Source organism: Emys orbicularis, chromosome 12 (assembly GCF_028017835.1).
Source record: "Emys orbicularis isolate rEmyOrb1 chromosome 12, rEmyOrb1.hap1, whole genome shotgun sequence".
Lineage (NCBI taxonomy): Eukaryota > Metazoa > Chordata > Testudines > Emydidae > Emys > Emys orbicularis.
Window position 1 is genome coordinate 38,995,621 of NC_088694.1, and position 18,949 is coordinate 39,014,569.

The 18,949-nt window shown below is 47.7% G+C and overlaps 2 pseudogenes; one reads left to right on the top strand and one right to left on the bottom strand.

Moving 5' to 3' along the window:
* Positions 1–2,401: 2,401 nt before the first annotated feature.
* On the bottom strand, positions 2,402–3,359 carry LOC135886149 (olfactory receptor 10A7-like; annotated as a pseudogene).
* Positions 3,360–13,086: 9,727 nt separating this feature from the next.
* LOC135886150 (olfactory receptor 10A2-like) lies at positions 13,087–14,044 on the top strand (annotated as a pseudogene).
* Positions 14,045–18,949: the final 4,905 nt, after the last annotated feature.

The following is an 18,949-nucleotide window of genomic DNA, read 5'->3' on the forward strand; positions in this document are numbered from 1 at the left end:
GCTCGTATGTCCCAGGGTTTGGCAGCCAAGGCTCAGGTTCCAGCACTGAGGTTCTTGTCTCTCCTCTTTCTGCAGAAACTTGATTTTCTCAGCAAACAGACCTGCATCTTCCTGAATGGATGAGTTTAGAGGCCAGCAGTGAATGGGAGGAGAGAGCGCCCCCTACTGAGTCCTCAGGTTGCTCCCTGCAGCATGGCTGAGGTAGCATGGTGAACACACACTGCGAGAGCACTGCGCCCCCTGTTGGGTCTTCCACTCCCACATCCTTTGGCTCCGCACCTCCTAATGTCACACTGGGGTCAGCACTGCCTAGGAGGGGAAAGGTCTCTCTGCTGAGCTTTCCAGTCCACTCCCTTCTCATTGCACATCCCAGCTATGGTTTGTGTTTTTTCTTTTCTGCAGCCCCATCTGGTCAGCTAAGTTGCAGGGCTGGTGGGCTCTGGCCTCCATCCCCCCAGAGGTAAAGTGCATGGAGTGATGCCAGGGAGAATGTCTGAGCTCCAACCTTTCCACTCCACTGTAGTGGGGGATTCTTTGCCAGGCTCCTGTGCAGTCCTACCCCCTGAGGAAACATTTGCACCCCGGGAGAGATCCTGTGTGAGTCAGAGCTGAGGACCATTGCCAGGTGTCAATGCGTAGCACCCAGGGGTTAATGGAATGGTTGCCCCCATCCAGCCCTGCACTGGATGTAACAATTGGTGGCACTCAGGGGAAGTTGTGCAAATGGCTTGTTATCTGAGGAGAGAAAGATGGTCCAGGGACTGGGAGAGTGAAACTGGGGTATGCGACTGGGAAGCCAGGAAAGGAGGAATTGTTACCGGGGCATCAAAGAGGAAGGAGGCAATGGTTGGGGCGGAGAAGGAAGGGTTGATCTCACTGGCACTATGACACATTCCAAGTGGAAAACAGCAGGATTCCAGGTCTGAACAGAGGTTGGGGGATTTAGTGTGTTTAAACCCCAAAGTCTGCAGCTTGGTCCCAGGCACCCTTGAGATGCAATAGGGATTAAACCCTGTATCATATAGGGCCATTTTGTCCCATGCTGACAGCGGATACATTTGAGAATCAAACCTTCTTTTTATCAGTAGAGCCAAGCTACTGTTGTATGGTCGGGGAAGAGCCGTCCCTAGCCATTTTGGTGCCACCGTGGGGGGGAGGGGGCTGTGTGGGGCCCCAGTCCTCCGCGGGGGGTACTGTTCCTAGGGATCCACGGGGGGTGGGGTGGGCTGGCCCCAGACCTCCATGGGGGGGAGGGGAGCTGGCCCCTTCCTGAGAGAAGTGGAGTGACCCGGCCCCAGCCTGCTCTGCTCCCCTGGCTCCCAGGATTGGGGGCAGGGGGGACCCGCCCCCCAGCACTTACAGGCGGCATGGCTGGGAGCCAGGGGAACGGAGTAGGCTGGGGACAGGTCACTCTACATACCACCGCCGGTGAGTGCAGGGAGCCAGACCCCTCCTGCAGTCCTCAGGGGAAGGGGAAGGGCTGGCTGGAGTGGGGGCAGGGTTGGGTTGGAGCAGGGGTGGGAAGAGGCGGGGCTGGGGCAGAGCAGGGGTGGGGGCCATGTGGAAGAGGTGGAGCAGGGGCTGAAGCAGCAAGCAGCTGCGTAGGGCAGCAGGAAATTTGGTGCCCCAAATTTCCTGGTGCTCTACGCAGATGCGTACTTTGCGTATGGGTAGGGACGGCCCTGGTCAGGGAATGTAGCATGTTAGAGAGAAAACTCACTCACTTTCCTAGAGACTTTACTTGTGTTCTTTCTTGGTTTGCTCTTTAAAAAAAAACACCAAAACCAAAAGGTTATTTGGTACTGATTGTGAGGGGACAGTGCCCCCCCACTGACTCTCCGGGCTGCTCCTCTGGGCTGCTTCCCCTTCTTGAGTACTACTGTCCAGGACTGTAATTCTTTGGTGAGTATCTTTGTTTTGTAGAGTGCCTCGCACAATGGGGTGCTGGTCCATGAATGGAGGGTCTATGTGCTACAATGATATGAAGAAGAGTGGAACAGCCCCTGTATCAGGCCAGTAATTGAGCCTGTGTCACTATAGAAAAAGTGGAAGAATGAATGAGACTAACAGGTGCTTAGAATTGATTTGTCAAAATATTTCAAAAGTTTGTATTTCCGCTTCCTGCTTCATAGAAATCTACAGCGTTTATTTCATGGAGAAACAGAGAGAACAAAAAGAGGCTGGAATTTGCAAAGGAGCCTAAGAGAGTTAGGTGCCAAAATTCTATTCAACTGGAGTTGGATGCATAACTACCATTACTTTTGGGGGACTCAATTTCCATTGAATGGGATCTGGGTGCGTACTTCTTTTAGGCTCTCAAACAAAATGAGTTGACCACATTTACACATAGAGTCTCGGTGGGAGTTATGAACAGATCTCTGCTCTTTGCAGCAGAAGATACCTAAGCAACCAATGAACAGTCCTGGATGTTAGAACATCTTCTCCCCAAAGTTCTCCTCAGAGCCCCCTTCACCTCCTCGTTCCTAAGGCTGTAGATAATGGGGTTCAGTGTGGGCGTGAGGACAATGTATAACAGAGCAGATACTCTGTCACTGTCCCCTCCATAACTCGCCTTGGGTCGGAAATAGATAAAGCTGCCAGAGCCGAAGAACAGAGTCACCACCACCAGATGAGAGGAGCAGGTGGAGAAGGCTTTGCGCCTGCCTTCAGCAGAAGACAGCTTGAGGATGGTGACCATGATGTGAGCATAAGACACGAGGATCAGCAGGAATGGGGCCATGACTACCAGCACGGCGACCACAAATATCTCCACTTCATTAGAGTAGGTATCGGTGCAGGCCAGCCTCAACAGAGGGGGGATGTCGCAGAAGAAGTGGTGGATCTCTTTGGGCCCACAGAAGGGCAGGCTGAATATCAGCGTGGTCTGCCCAAAGGAGACGGGGATGCCTGCAACATAGGACCCGGCCACCAGCAGAACACAGACTCTGTTGCTCATGACGGTGGTGTAACATAGTGGATGGGAGATGGCCATGTAGCGGTCATAAGCCATGGCTGCCAGGAGGTAGCACTCTGCTGTGGCGAAGAACAGAGAAATACAGCTGAGTGGCTCAGCCAGTGAAGGAAATGCTCTTCTTCTCTGCCAGCAGGTAGGCCAGCATCTTGGGGATGGTGACGGAGGTGTAGAAGATCTCCAGGAAGGACAGGTTCCGGAGGAAGAAATACATGGGGGTGTGGAGGGACCGGTCCAGTGTTGTGATAAGCATAATGAGGATGTTCCCCATCAGTGTGATAGTGAAGGAGGTCAGCACCAGCACAAAGAGCAACACCTGCATCTCCGAGAGGCTGGAGAATCCCAGGAGGATGAAATATGTCACTACAGTGTGGTTTCTGCCTGGCATCTCTTCAAGGTCCTTCACTGGCAGATGCGGGGAAGTTATCTAGATAATAGAGAGGAACAATAGATGTATTAGCTACCAAATACTGCTTCATTCTTTCATAGATTCTAGTCTGACTTCCTGCATATCACAGCCCAGAGAAACTCCCCGAAATTATTTCTGTTGCAACAGCTGCAAAAATATTTTTACAAAAACAGCCTGTCTTGATTTAAAAGCTTGCCAGTGATGGAAAATCCACCACAGTGCTTGGTAATTAGTTCCAATCCACACCTTATTTCCAGTCTGAACTTGTCTCGCTTCAGCTTCCATATCCAAATGTCTGGTTAGATAGAAAACAATTTATCTCCATCGGCTTTCTTCTCTCATCTATTTCCTTTTACTATTGAAATCTATCTGTTGAACTATACTTATCCCCATCATTATCTATCTATCAGTCTGCCTATCCAGATGCACACTGTTATGGGTTAAACCTCACTGAAGCTAGTGAGTGTAATAGCCCACCTTGCATTCAGGATAAATATATTAAAAAGTTGAGCTCCTTTATGGAATAGACAGCTGAAACAATAGAGGCCTCTCCCCAAAACAAAGCCATATGCAAGGCTGGTGAAGGAGTTAGCCAGGCAGCCCAAGGGATGGGGGTTCCACTGTGATCCAATACTAAAGTGAGGGGTGGGGTATGGGTTGGATTGGAGCAGTGTATCTGTGCATATGAGACAGAGGTTGTGAGAAACATCACAGAAACAAAGACCAAGAAGGCGCAGAAACCTAGGGAGACAGTGAAACAAGAAGTGAGTACAAAAAAAAGAAGAGAGCGAGAGAGAGAGAGCTTTTGGGCAGAGTGCTGGCTGGAAGCCAGTTTGGAACAGCTAGCAAAGAAACTGTCTCCTGTGTTTTGATTCCTTCTTTGTTCAGGGAAACAGGACTTTGTATACAGGACTGCACCAAAGAAAGATCTGACTCCAATACTGATTTCTGTTCCAAATCGGGACAAACAAATTTTCGTTAATCACTTGGGTCCAAAACGGGTAATAAGCAGTACCCATCTCTCTCTTCCCATGGATGCTTGTCTATCTACATATATACTTTTCTCTCTATGAGCTTATCTACACGGCAAGTTAGTGTATGGCAAGCCAGGGTGTGAATCTAATGCTCACCAGCTTGCTGTGCGGTAACTCAATAGGTTGATCCTGCTACACGGCACTAAATGTTCCCATAGTGCATTTTGACATCCTCCCATTTGCAATGGGAAACTTTCAGTGCACTGTGGCAGGATGCACCAGGCAAGTTACTGCTTGGCATGCTAGTAAGCAGGAAATTCACACCCTGGCTTAACACACACTCACTCGCAGTGTAGACAAGTCTTATTTATCTCTCTAGATAGCTGTTTATGTTGCATAATTGTCATAAACAGATAGTTAAGGGTTAATGCCTCTTTTACCTGTAAAGGGTTAAGAAGTTCACCTAGCCTAGCTGACACCTGACCAGAGGAATCAATGGGAGGACAAGATGGCTGAAAGGGAAGGAGGTAAGTTCCCTTTGTCTGGGTCAGTTTCACTTTTGACCGGAGGGAAAAGCTCCAGAATTCAGCCTCTTATCAAGTAGTGAGTATTAGTGAAGGAAATAAATAGGTTTATGTTTATTTCTTTGTGACCTGTCTTGTGCAAATAGAGGAATCATCAAATTGGGTATTTGGGTATTTTTTGTGTAACTAAGTTTTGCCCAGGGGAACATCCTCTGTGTTTGGAATCTGTTGTCTGTGAGAGTAGCTGGTATGCTAATCTCTCCCAGAGGGTTTTCTTTTACTTTTCTTTTCTTTAATTAAAAGCCTTTTTTTTTATACCTGATTGATTTTTCCTTGTTTTTTGATCCAAGGGGGTTGGATCTGGATCCACCAGGAGTTGGTGGGAGAAAGGAGGGGGGATGGTTAATTTCTCCTTGTTTTAAGATCCAAGGGGTTTGGATCTGTGTTCACCAGGGAATTGGTAAAGAGTCTCTCAAGGCTACCCAGGGAAGGGAAGTAGTGCTTGGGAGTGGTGGCAGCCAGACCAGATCTAAGCTGTTAATTGAGCTTAGAGCTTCTCATGCAGGTCCCCCACATCTGTACCCTAAACTTCAGAGTGGGGAAGGAACCTTGACAATCATCATGTCTCTTTCTCAGCACAGATGAATCAACCGCAATTTAATTTTTGTTGTACCAACAACAGGCTGATATGAAAAGAGCCATTCTGTTCAGCCAAGTTGGAGTTCTCCGAACATTGATTTGTTAAGAGAGCTCTATTCACCAGGCATTGTAGACAGTGTATTTCTCCCAGTCTTCTTGCCATCTGTCCTGGTTTGGATGTTCTCCAACTCTGCATCGTCCCTCTTCCCCCAATCCAGGACTGCAGTGAAATGGAGAGTGACCAAAGAGGCGAAGTGAAACCAAAAAGGTGACTGCAGCCTGAGTCCACTGCTCATTTAGAAAATTAAAAAGGACAGGAGGGGTCTGTAGGACAGTGATTTTCAACCTTTTTTCATTTGCAGACCCCTAATGGAGATGCAGACCTCTTTGGAAATCTCAGACATCGTCTGCAGACCCCCAGGGGTCCGTGGACCACAGGCTGAAAACCACTATTCTATGGTAACAATCTTTCACTGACCCCTTAGACATATTCAGTGGACCCACAGGGATCCGGAGAATACAGATTGAAAACCACTGATTTAGGAGATATAGGTTTGGCAGTACTTGACTTTTTTATGTATAATTTTGATGGATAATATCAATGCTTATTTTCCAACTTTTTTCATTTTTATCTATTAAAACGTTTTGCAGTTGTGGGAAATTATTGGGGTGTGTGTCAGGCACTAATTATTTAATGACAGTTGCTGGGATTCAAAATGTTAAAGCTTCATAACAGTTAAAATACAAATTGGCTACATTATGTCAAAAATATACAAAATAAATAGCTTCAAATCAAACGCTAATGAGTTCCCAATCAGCATTGTTTTTATTTTGCCAAGCTATAAATGTTGATTATCGACGATGGAAATATTTTCCTGGCATGTGTTTGATGAAATCGACATTTACCAATATAATCAAATCCTTCCATGCCTACATGTATGGAAATAGGTAACATCCCATGTGAGCACCACTTAATAGCTCACAGCTATTTAAAGGGATAGCACCCAATACCTATACACTATCCCCTTTCTCTGGGCACATCCTGAAAAACTTCTGCAGGTCACTCATGACTTCTCTCTCACACGCAGCCCTCCTCTCTCTCCCCTAATGCTGCACTTGTACAAACACAAAAACTCACTCACCTACTCTGTCCCATGTGCACCTCTCTGAGGGGTGCCGGGAGTTCACCTCCACCAGGTAACACATGTTAAAGGCAGTGTGCCCTATCTAGAGTAGATTTGCTACTAACATCAGCCCTTCAATCCAACCTGGACAAAGCCACATTTTCTGTCTCTCACACACCCCCATGTTCTCTCTCTCTCCAGGTACCTCTGTGCTGGCAACAAAAGGTGACTCTTGAAAATGTGACAGCTGCAGCATTTTAAAATCCTAGTGATCAAGGGCAAGTTGAAACTTTAAGATGCAATAGCTGGTGTCACAATTCAGGGCAACTGTATTTATTCCCCCTCCGCGATCCCTTGAGGGCACCAGGGGCGGCTCTATGTCTTTTGCCGCCCCAAGCATGGCAGTCAGGCAGCTTTCGGCGGTGCACCTGCGGGCGGTCCGCTGGTCACGCCGATTCAGCGGCGTGCCTGCCGGAGGTCCGCCGATGCCACGCCTTCGGCGTCCCCGCCACCAGATTACCGCCGAATCCACGGGACCGGCGGACCACCCGCAGGCACGCCACCGAAGGTGGCCTCACTACCGCCCTCACAGCGACCAAGAGGCCACCCCCCGCGGCTTGCTGCCCCAGGCACGCGCTTGCTGCGCTGGTGCCTGGAACCGGCCCTGGAGGTCACCCACTCTAGGCTCCGGAGCCATCCCTTCTCTGGGGCAGAGAGCCATGTCTCACTCCTGCCCAACTGGGGGTTTTCCAGGCTGCACAGTTCCCTGCCTACAGTGTGGTCTCTCCAGCCATTCAGACTGCCTCAGCTGCCCAGCGTCTGCCCTTTGCTTTCTGTTTGAAGGAGCACATTTATTCCTAAGCAAAAAGCTTGCAGAGAAAACATATTAAAAATGATTCATGTTCCTATATGCACGTTAAAAGCTTACAGTCTTGGGGAGCTGATAAAGTCCTTCCCTCCCCACCCCCACCCCCAGGCAGGCTTGGGGTCCCCCCTTGGACAGAAGATGCTGTCCGGTTGCTGGATCAGAAGGAAGGTCCCTAGTCAGTTTAAACTCAGGTTATTTATCCAAAAGTCTTTTCTTTGTCTGTTGGCGTCTGGAGAAAATTTGCTTAATCAGCCCCCACCATTCTTAGTTCCTGGAGAACTGTGGTCCCCCTCCTGCATTGAATTACAAACAGTCCCCAGCCCACAATGATACATGAACTGAATGTAGTAAGATCTCTCAAAGATAGTGCAGGAAATTGCCCTGTCTCCTACAGCTGGCTATTGATAGTCATTATGACAATGAGCAGTCATTGGGCTACAGGACAAGCATGAGAATGACTCTGCTGTCTTGCCAAAAATGAACTGACCTAGCGGGTGCAAGACCCAAGTTGAAGCCTGTGAAAAGCACTTTAGCGATATACCAAGGAACAGCTTCAAGAGGAAAGATTAAAAGAGCTTTGCTTAGGGTTACCCCGTAGCTCTGCGGTTAAGGGTAGTCTGCTGTAATATGGGCAGAACCCTGGTTCAAATCCAGCTTCCCTATCAAGCACAAAGGACAATTGAATCTGGTGTTTCTTATCCCAGCTAAGCACTGAACCAGTGGGCTAAAAATTATCGAAAGACCTTTCCCTCCCCTTGGATTTCATGCATCTATCCCTATACAAATGCCCCAAATTCCACTTTGGATTGAGCAAAACAGGTTTTAGTCAACCCCCAAATGTATTTTTTTTCAATTCTCCTATTTTTTGTTGTTGCAATTTTTGGATTCAGTTGGACCCGAACTGAAATTTTGAGGGAAATTTCAGAACTTCCAGCGAACTTAAAAATCGGACATTCCCCCAGCTCAATAGCCTTCGTACCCTCCCCGAACTCCTTATTAGGGAGATCTTGAGGTTGTAGGTGAAAATTAGGCGCCCGACTGATTGGACTTTCAATGGTGTTTGAGCACCTACCTGTCCTTTGTGCCTCCCCCTCCTCCCCAAGTAACAGTAAAACAAAGCAGGGCCTTACATCTACAGCACATGCCCTTCATGCGCAGACACCAGAGGATCTGTGTGTAGATGGGGCAGGGACATGATATCTTCCTTCAGTGTCATATGACTCCTGATCACTATGGTATTAGTTCCCATGGCTCACAGGGGGATGCAGGAGCCAGCTCCTGTGTATCTCTGAGAGATCTTCCCTCTGGGGCTGCAGAAGCCTTTTGAAAATAAACACAAGTAATGGGTTTATTCTGGGTCCTTAGAAAGGAAATCAGTGGAGCGTTTGTACCGGGTCCCATTATTACTTACAAACCACGCAGGGAGTTTCCAAAAAGCTTTTTAAAATGAAGCTGAGGCAGTCAGGCTCTCAGTAAAATGGATTACATTCCAATTTCCCCTGTAGTTTTAAATGTTAGCTACAGTAGTAACTGCAGGATTTAGCTGGAATGGCGTAGAGGTCTTTTCTAGAGGTGCTCAGAAAATGGGGTTTTTCTCTGTCACAAATGTGGATGAAAGCAGGGGAAATAATCATTTTTGTAGAAATTGTCATTGGAAAATGTGGCATTTCATCAAAAAACTGATAACTAAGGTTAAGATTTTGTCACAGATATTTCTAGTAAAAGTCACGGACCGGTCACAGGCAATAAACAAAAATTCACAGGAGCCCATGACTGGTCCGTGACTTTTACTAAAAATATCCGGGGGGGTGGGGGAGAGAAATGACAGCTAGAGTCCCATGTGGGGGACTGACAGGCCAAGCCCCACTGCCATGGTGGGGGCACAGCCCTGGCTCCAGTGGCCGAAGCTGTGGGGTGGGGGTATGCAGACCAGCTTTGGAGCTGGCCTCAGCTGCCGGGCAGAGGCACACAAGTCCCCACTCCAACCCCAGCCACGGGTGCAGAGCCCCAGCCGCAGCCATAGTGTATGTGTGGGGGTGCATAGCTCCAGCCCCGGCGGAAGTTAGAGAGTCAAGGTGGGGGAGGTAATAGCTTTTCTCGGACCAGCTTGTGTTGGTGAGAGACAGAGCCGGCTCTAGGCACCAGCAAACCAAGCACGTGCTTGGGGCAGCACATTTTCAAGGGCAGCATTCTGGCCATTTTTTTTTGTTGCTTCCTGCGGCAAACAACTAGAGCCGGCCCTGGCAGCAGCAGCGCGTCGTGCGCGGGAGGCGCCCTGTAGCCTCTGTGGTTCGCGCCGCTGGGGAGCAGCGCCCACACCTTGTGGCTGGGACGGGCAGGCTTCGAGCGGGCGACACTCAGGCTGGGGGACACCCCACGGGGCACACGGAGCCGCCTGCAGGTGCCGCAGGGTGGCCGCCCGCAGAGCTGCAGCTGGGGCTGGGCGAAGCGGCCCAAGCCACCCAGGCTCTGTGGCAGGGCGGCCAGAAGCAGCAGCAGCAGCGGGGCCATAGAGGGCGGGGCGCTGTCATGCATGGCCTGTGTCCCACTCTCCGGGGCTCCGCTGCCTCTGGGGCTACCCTGCCCTGGCTCCTCAGCCCTCTGTGGGGGCGGTCCCCTGGCTCTGCCCTCCCAGGTCCCGGCCGGTACTGGAGGCGGGAGCCCTGGATGGAGGGACCCTGGGCTGAGGCGCGGCCCGGGAGCCCCACTGCTTACCCCGACCCTGCCAGCGCCGGACCGGCTGGAGGTGAGGGGGGAGCGGGCAGAGTCATCACTGGTGGGGGGGAGCCCAGGGCTGGGATGGCAGGGGGTGCGGGTGGGGGGGGGGAGGGAGAACCCAGGGCTGGGGTGGGGGGCAGCCAAAAATTTTTTTGCTTGGGGCGGCCAAAAACCTAGAGCCAGCCCTGATTGAAGGGCTGATGTTAGTAGCAAATCTACTCTAGATAGGACACACTGCCTTTAACATGTGTTACCTGGTGGAGGTGAACTCCCGGAACCCCCAGAGAGGTGCACATGTGGGATAGAGTAGGTGAGTGAGTTTTTATGTTTGTACAAGTGCAGCATTAGGGGAGAGAGAGGAGGGCTGCGTGTGAGAGAGAAGTCATGAGTGGCCTGCAGAAGTTTTTCAGGATGTGCCCAGAGATAGGGGATAGTGTATAGGTATCGGGTGCTATCCCTTCAAATAGCTGTGAGCTATCCAGTGGTGCTCACATGGGATGTTACCTATTTCCATACATGTAGGCTTGGAAGGATTTGATTATATTGGTAAATGTCGATTTCATCAAACACATGCCAAGAAAATATTTCCATCATCGATAATCAACATTTATAGCCTGGCAAAATGAAAACAATGCTGATTGGGAACTCATCAGCGTTTGATTTGAAGCTATTTATTTTGTATATTTTTGACATAATGTAGCCAGTTTGTATTTTAACAGTTATGAAGCTTTAATATTTTGAAGCCCAGCAACTGTCATTAAATAGTGTCTGACACACACCCCAATAATTTCCCACAACTGCAAAAAATTTAAATAGATAAAAATGAAAAAAGTTGGAAAATAAGCATTGATATTATCCATCAAAATTATACATAAAAAAGTCAAGTACTGCCAAACCTATATCTCCTAAATCAGTGGTTTTCAATCTGTATTCTCCGGATCCCTGTGGGTCCACTGAATATGTCTAAGGGGTCAGTGAAAGATTGTTACCATAGAATAGTGGTTTTCAGCCTGTGGTCCACGGACCCCTGGGGGTCTGCAGACTATGTCTGAGATTTCCAAAGAGGTCTACATCTCCATTAGGGGTCTGCAAATGAAAAAAGGTTGAAAATCACTGTCCTACAGACCCCTCCTGTCCTTTTTAATTTTCTAAATGAGCAGTGGACTCAGGCTGCAGTCACCTTTTTGGTTTCACTTCGCCTCTATGGTCACTCTCCATTTCACTGCAGTCCTGGACTAGGGGGGAGAGGGATGATCCATAGTTGGAGAACAGCCAAACCAGGAGAGATGGCAAGAAGACTAGGAGAAATACACTTTCTATAATGCCTGGCGAATAGAGCTCTCTTAATAAATCAATGTTCAGAGAACTCCAACTTGGCTGAACAGAATGGCTCTTTTCACATCAGCCTGTTGATGGTACAACAAAAATTAAATTGCGGTTGATTCATCTGTGCTGAGAAAGAGACAGATGATGATGCAACATTAACGGCTATCTAGAGAGCTAAATAAGACTTGTCTACACAGCAAGTGAGTGTGTGTTAAGCCAGGGTGTGAATTTCCTGCTTACTAGCATGCTGAGCAGTAACTTGCCAGGTGCATCCTGCCACAGTGCACTGAAAGTTTCCCATTGTAAATGGGAGGATGTCAAAATGCACTATGGGAACATTTAGTGCCGTGTAGGAGGGTCAACCTATTGACTTACTGCGCAGCAAGCTGGTGCACATTAGATTCACACCCTGGCTTGCCAGGCACTAACTTGCCATGTAGAGAAGCTCATAGAGAGAAAAACATATATGTAGATAGACAAGCATCCATAGGAAGAGAGAGATGGGTACTGCTTATTACCCATTTTGGACCCAAGTGGTTAATGAAAATTTGGTTGTCTCAAATTGGAGCAGAAATCAGTATTGGAGTCAGGTCTTTCTTTTGTGCAGCCCTATTTACAAAGTCCTGTTTCCCTGAACAAAGAAGGAATCAAAACACAGGAGACAGTTTCTTTGCTCGCTGTTCCAAACTGCCTTCCAGCCAGCACTCTGACCAAAAGCACTCTCTCTCTCTCTCTCTCTTTTTTTTCCACTCAGTTTTTGTTCCACTGTCTCCTTAGGTTTCTGCGCCTTCTTGGTCTTTGTTTCTGTGCTGTTTCTCACTATCTCTGTCTCAAATGCACAGATACACTGCTCCAATCTAATCCATACCCCACCCCTCATTTTAGTATTGGATCACAGTGGAACCCCCAACCCTTAGGCTAACTGGCTAACTCCTACGCCAGCCTTTCATATGGCTTTGTTTTGGGGAGACGCCTCTATTGTTTCAGCTGTCTATTCCATAAAGAAGCTCAACTTTTTAATATATTTATCCTGAATGCAAGGTGGCTATTACACTCACTAGCTTCAGTGAGGTTTAACCCATAACAGTGTGCATCTGGATAGGCAGACTGATAGATTTTGATGGGGATAAGTATTATTCAACAGATAGATTTCAATAGGAAAAGGAAATAGATGAGAGAAGAAAGCCCACGGAGATAACTTGTTTTCTATCTAATTGGATATTTGGATATGGAAGTTGAAGCGAGACAAGTTCAGACTGGAAAAAAGGGATGGATTGCAACTAATTACCAAGGACTGTGGTGGATTTTCCATCACTAGCAAGATTTTAAATCAAGACAGGCTGTTTTTGTAAAAATATTTTTGCAGCTGTTGCAACAGAAATAATTTCAGGAAGTTCTCTGAGCTATGATATGCAGGAAGTCAGACTAGAATCTTTGAAAGAATGAGGGAGGATTTGGTGGCTTATACATCTATCGTTCCTCCCTATTATCTAGATAACTTCCCTGCATCTGCCAGTGAAGGATCTTGCAGAGATGCCAGGCAGAAACCACACTGTAGTGACATATTTCATCCTCCTGGGATTCTCCAGCCTCTCGGAGATGCAGGTGTTGCTCTTTGTGCTGGTGCTGACCTCCTTCACCATCACATTGATGGGGAACATCCTCATCATGCTCATCACAACACTGGACTGGACCTTCCACACCCCCATGTATTTCTTCCTCCGGAACCTGTCCTTCCTGGAGATCTGCTACACCTCCGTCACCATCCCCAAGATGCTGGCCAACCTGCTGGCAGAGAAGAAGAGCATTTCCTTCACTGGCTGAGCCACTCAGCTGTATTTCTCTGTTCTTCGCCACAGCAGAGTGCTACCTCCTGGCAGCCATGGCTTATGACCGCTACGCAGCCATCTCCCATCCACTACATTACACCACCATCATCAGGGTCAGGGTCTCTGTTCTGCTGGGGGCCAGGTCCTATGTCACCGGCTTCCCTGTCGTTTTTGGGCAGACAACACTGATATTGAGGCTGCCCTTCTGTGGGCTCAACGAGATCAACCACTTCTTCAGCGACATCCTCCCTTTACTGAGGCTGGCCTGCACCGACACCTACCTGAACAAGCTGGAGATATTTGTGGTAGCTGTGCTGGTAGTCATGGATCCCTTCATGATGATCCTCGTGTCTTATGCTCACATCATGGTCACCATCCTCAAGCTGTCTTCTGCTGAAGGCAGGCGCAAAGCCTTCTCCACCTGCTCCTCTCATCTGGTGGTGGTGACTCTGTTCTTCGGCTCTGGCAGCTTTATCTATTTCCAACCCAAGGCGAGTTATGGAGGGGACAGGGACAGGGTATCTGCTCTGTTATACATTGTCCTCACGCCCACACTGAACCCCATTATCTACAGCCTTAGGAACAAGGAGGTGAAGGGGGCTCTGAGGAGAACATTGGGGAGAAGATGTTCTAACATCCAGGGCTGCTCATTGGTTGCTTAGGTATCTTCTGCAGCAAAGAACAGAGATCTGTTCATAACTCCCACAGAGACTCTATGTATAAATGTGGGCAACTCATTTTGGCTGAGACCCTAAAAGAAGTAGGCACCCAAATATCATTCAATGGGAATTGGGTCCCCCAAAAGCAATGGTTGCTATGCATCCAACTCCAGTTGAATAGAATTTGGGCACCTAACTCTCTTAGGCTCCTTTGCAAATTCCAGCCTCTTTTTGTTCTCTCTGTTTCTCTATGAAATAAATGCTGTAGATTTCTATGAAAGAAGCAGAAATACAAACTTTTGAAATATTTTGACAAATAAGTTCTAAGAACTTGTAAATCTAATTCATTCTTGCCCTTTTTCTATAGTGACACAAGCTCAATTACTGAGCTGATAGAGGGGCTTCTCCTCTTCTTCATATCATTGTAGCTCCTAGACCCTCCATTTATGGACCAGTACCCCATTGTGCAAGGAATTGTAGAAAACAAATAGACTCTCCAAAGAATTACAGTCCTGGGCTGTGGTATTCAAGGTTCTATGTTTGATCCTTACCAAATAACCTTTTATTTTCGGGTTGTTTTTTTTAAAAAGAGCAAACCAAGAATGAAAACAAGTAAAGGCTCTAGGAAAGCATGAATGTGTTTGCTCTCTATCATGCTACATCCCCTGACTATACAACATTAGCTTGTCTATACTGATAAAAAGAAATTTTGATTCCCAAACATATTCGCTGTCAGCATGGTACAAAGTGGCCCTACATGATATGGGTTTTGATCCCCATTGGTGCCTGAGACTAGGATGCACAGTTTGGGGTTCAAACACACCAAATCCCCCAACCTCTGTTCAGACCTGGAATCCTCCTGTTTTCCACTTGGAATGTGTCATAGTGCCAGTGAAATCAGCCCCTCCTTCTCCGCCCCAACCATTGCTTCCTTCCTCTTTGATGCCCCGGTAACAATTCCTCCTCTCCCGGCTTCCCAGTCGCACACCCCAATTTCAGCTCTAGCAGTCCCTGGACTGTCTTTCTCTCCTCAGATAACAAGCTATCTGCACAACTTCCCCCGAGTGCCACCAATTATTACATCCAGTGCAGGGCTGGATGGGGGCAACCATTCCATTAACCCCTGGGTGCTAAGTATGCACTGACACCTGGCAATGGGCCTCAGCCCTGACTCACACAGGATCTCTCCTGGGGTGCAAATGGGCCCTCGGGAGGCAGGACTGCACAGGAACCTGGCAAAGAATCCCCCACTGCAGTGGAGTGGAAAGGTTGAAGCTCAGACATTCTCCCTGGCATCACCCCATGCACTTTACCTCTGGGGAGATGGAGGCCAGAGCCCACCAGCCCTGCAGCTTAGCTGACCAGATGGGGGCTGGAGAAAAGGAAAAAACACAAACCATAGCTGGGATGTGCAATGATAAGGGAGTGGACTGGAAAGCTCAGCAGAGAGACCTATACCCTTCTAGGCAGTGCTGACCCCAATCTGACACTAGGGGGTGATGAGCCGAAGGAGGTTGGTGTGGGAGACCCAACGGGGGACACAGTGGTCTCCCAGTGTGTGTTGACCATGCTCCCTCAGCCATGCTGCCAGTAGCAGCCGGAGGACTCAGTAGGGGGCGCTCTTCCCTCGCAATCAGTGCTGGCCTCTAAACTCTTCAATGTGAGATAAAGCTTCCCATAAAAGCTGAGATTCCAAAGCCACCTTTGTCATTTTCCATTCCCATGGACTGGAACTGAGCATTCAAATCCCTGATGCGACTCATGAAACTTTCAGCCAAAGATAGCTGTTGCCACATGGAAATACAAGATTGAGCCGGGCCGTAGAAGGGAAAGAGAAGAAATCATGTTCCCGCCCACTGACAAAATTCTCACTGCTTCACGAGAGCCAGAAGCCCAGCTCAATATCATGTCTTCTTGCGTGGCAAACTGCTCAGTAATCAGATTGTAAATCTGATGCAAATCTTTCATTTGCAAATGACAGATTACATTGACTTTACATTCAGTTTGCTGGGTGTTTGTTAAACTGCACGGTTTCAACACCCAATCTGGTGTGCCGGACTGATTTTAGCCATTGTTACTCATGCACTTGTTCTCTTGAAGCAATAGGATAATTGGCATTAATAAAGATTGCTGAGAAGAGTCTCTGCAGGGCCATGCAATCCATGGGCTCTGCGTTAATTTCAGCCATGCAAAGCAATAATCTCATAGAGCAGCGAGGAGAAAGGCGATTCTTCTGGGTGTTGGGGGTTGGTTGCATCAGGACAGTTGTTTCTACAGTCTGCACAGAAAACACAGCGCTAACTCCCCAGGCTCAGCACCTTCGGAGGTGGACTCAAGGGAGATGCAACCTTTTATGCAGAAAGATGAAAGTATGAGGAAACGTCTCCACTTTGTAAACAGAAGGGGAAGAGCGTGTTCTAAGAGACATCGCAGCAGCTGCTCGTCCATTCAGGTAGATGCAGGTCTCTGTACTGAGAAAATCAAGTTTCTGCAGAAAGAGGAGAGACAAGAACCTCAGTGGTGGATCCTGAGCCTTGGCTGCCAAACCCTGGGACATACGAGCTCATCGCTTCAAGCTTCTCCTGTGGTTACAGGTGAGCTCCTTCTTCCTGACGGTATTTCTATAGCACCTTCCAGAAAGGGCATGAGTGTGCTTTGTGAATATTAGCGAGGCAAGGTGGGTGAGGTGATATCTTTAATTTGGCTAACTTCTGGTGGTGAGAGAGACAAGCTTGCAAGCCAAACAGAGCTCTCCTTCAGCTCTATTACTTCACCCACCATGCATCTCTAATATCCTAGGACTGACACAGCTACAACAGCACTGCATACAACTTTCTAATATTACCAGTTTCTACCTCACCATCCCAGAGCAGAACCCGTCGGGGTTAAGAGCACCATTTAACAATGGGTAAATTGAGGTACATGTCTTCTCAACGGTCCTCAGGTGGGGAACTGGCCCATTGACTCCAATTGAGCTATGGCCAATTGACATCAATGGGGGATCTGGCTCAGTGTGAGTTCCCATGGGGGGCAAGTGGTGATAAAATGTTACTAGCCTAGATCACATTTAGCACATGGCAGATTGTTTCTGAGTTCAGGGGCAGCATCTTTCTTCCCCAGTGCCCTTCTTGTTCCTGTATTATCAGCCCTCAGTTGTTACGAAGTGCGGAGAGTCACTCCTCAATTAGAGCTGCACAACAGCCTGGTTTTGCCCTGTCCTGAAATCCACCCTGAAGAGAGCCAGGATATTATTGTTTCAGAGTTAACAGAGGGAACTCTAATCTAAAACACAAAATGCATTGCCAGTTCCTCTGCATCTCCTCCTCTTTGCTATTATCGTACAAACAGGTTACACATCACTCCTGAAGCATTGAGGTACAGCCCCTCTAGGCATTAGGGTGCTGACTCTCCCCTGGTACAGGTTTGTTCGAACAAACAAGTCTATCCATCATATTGTCCTTTTGACCCTGTCTTTAGGATGGGTCTGCCTGTTCCTTGTTATCTCTGTGGAATGTGTTTGTACCAGTATGACAGATTTTCGTTACCAATCTGCCTGGAGCATCAGGTGATCAGGCTGACGCCGCAGGATCATTTGGGGAGGAGATGACGTAACACACCAAGTGTCTAAATTTTAAAGCTTTATTGATAAAATAATAAAATAACAGCAGAGAGTGCTGGAAATGCTTCCACGTCACTCAAAGGAAGGAAAGAAAAAGCATTAGTGCCCCAAACCCTAACCCACTTTCATACTCACAACACGCACGACCCAAAGCTGACCAGGCCTGGGTATAACATAAGAAGAAGAAGGGGGAGGGGGAGAGTGATGGCTTGGGTTGCTGCCTGGTTAGCGATTTGCACTTTTAATTGCTCAATTTCCACCCGCTGTCCACCCACCTCCCTTCTCCACAACTCCTCTTTTTGTCCCGACGTTTGATACCACATGGCTGCTGCAGTCCAAATTAATCCCACAGCTGCCCCTAGGTTTTTGCCCTTCTGCTTTTCATACTCAGCATATAGATCTAACAAATTCTGTCACATGTTCATCTTATTAGTCCTTATATGTGTATACGTGCTTTTAGCAGCCTTTTTCTTGCCAACTTCTGTGAGCAGGGCCTGCCTCTGACTCACAGCTTAACTTTGCTTTTTATGTTAGCAAAGTCTTGACCATTACTTTTAGTTCAGGCCTCATGTCTCATACCAGACCTCAGGGCCTCATCTTACCACAGATAATTAGACAGAAAATATCATATTGCCTCTATATAAATCCATGGTACGCCCACATCTTGAATACTACCTGCAGATGTGGTTGCCTCATCTAAAAAAAAAAAAGACATATTGGAATTGGAAAAGATACAGAAAAGGGCAAAAAAATGATTAGGGTTATGGAACAGCTTCAGTATGAGGAGAGATTAACAAAAATGTGACTTTTCAGCTTGGAAACATTGACTTAATACAGCTTTGAAACTTTATTATGCAGAAGAAAAATGCTGCTTTTAATCATCTTAATTTAAATGAAACAAGCACAGAAAGTATCAGAGGGGTAGCCGTGTTAGTCTGAATCTGTAAAAAGCAACAGAGGGTCCTGTGGCACCTTTAAGACTAACAGAAGTATTGGAGCATAAGCTTTCGTGGGTGAATGCCCACTTCATCAGACGCAAGTAATGGAAATTTCCAGAGGCAGGTATAAATCAGTATGGAGATAACGAGGTTAGTGCAATCAGGGAGGGTGAGGTGCTCTGCTAGCAGTTGAGGTGAGAACACCAAGGGAGGAGAAGCTGCTTCTGTAGTTAGATAGCCATTCACAGTCTTTGTTTAATCCTGATCTGAGGTGTCAAATTTGCAAATGAACTGGAGCTCAGCAGTTTCTCTTTGGAGTCTGGTCCTGAAGTTTTTTTGCTGTAAGATGGC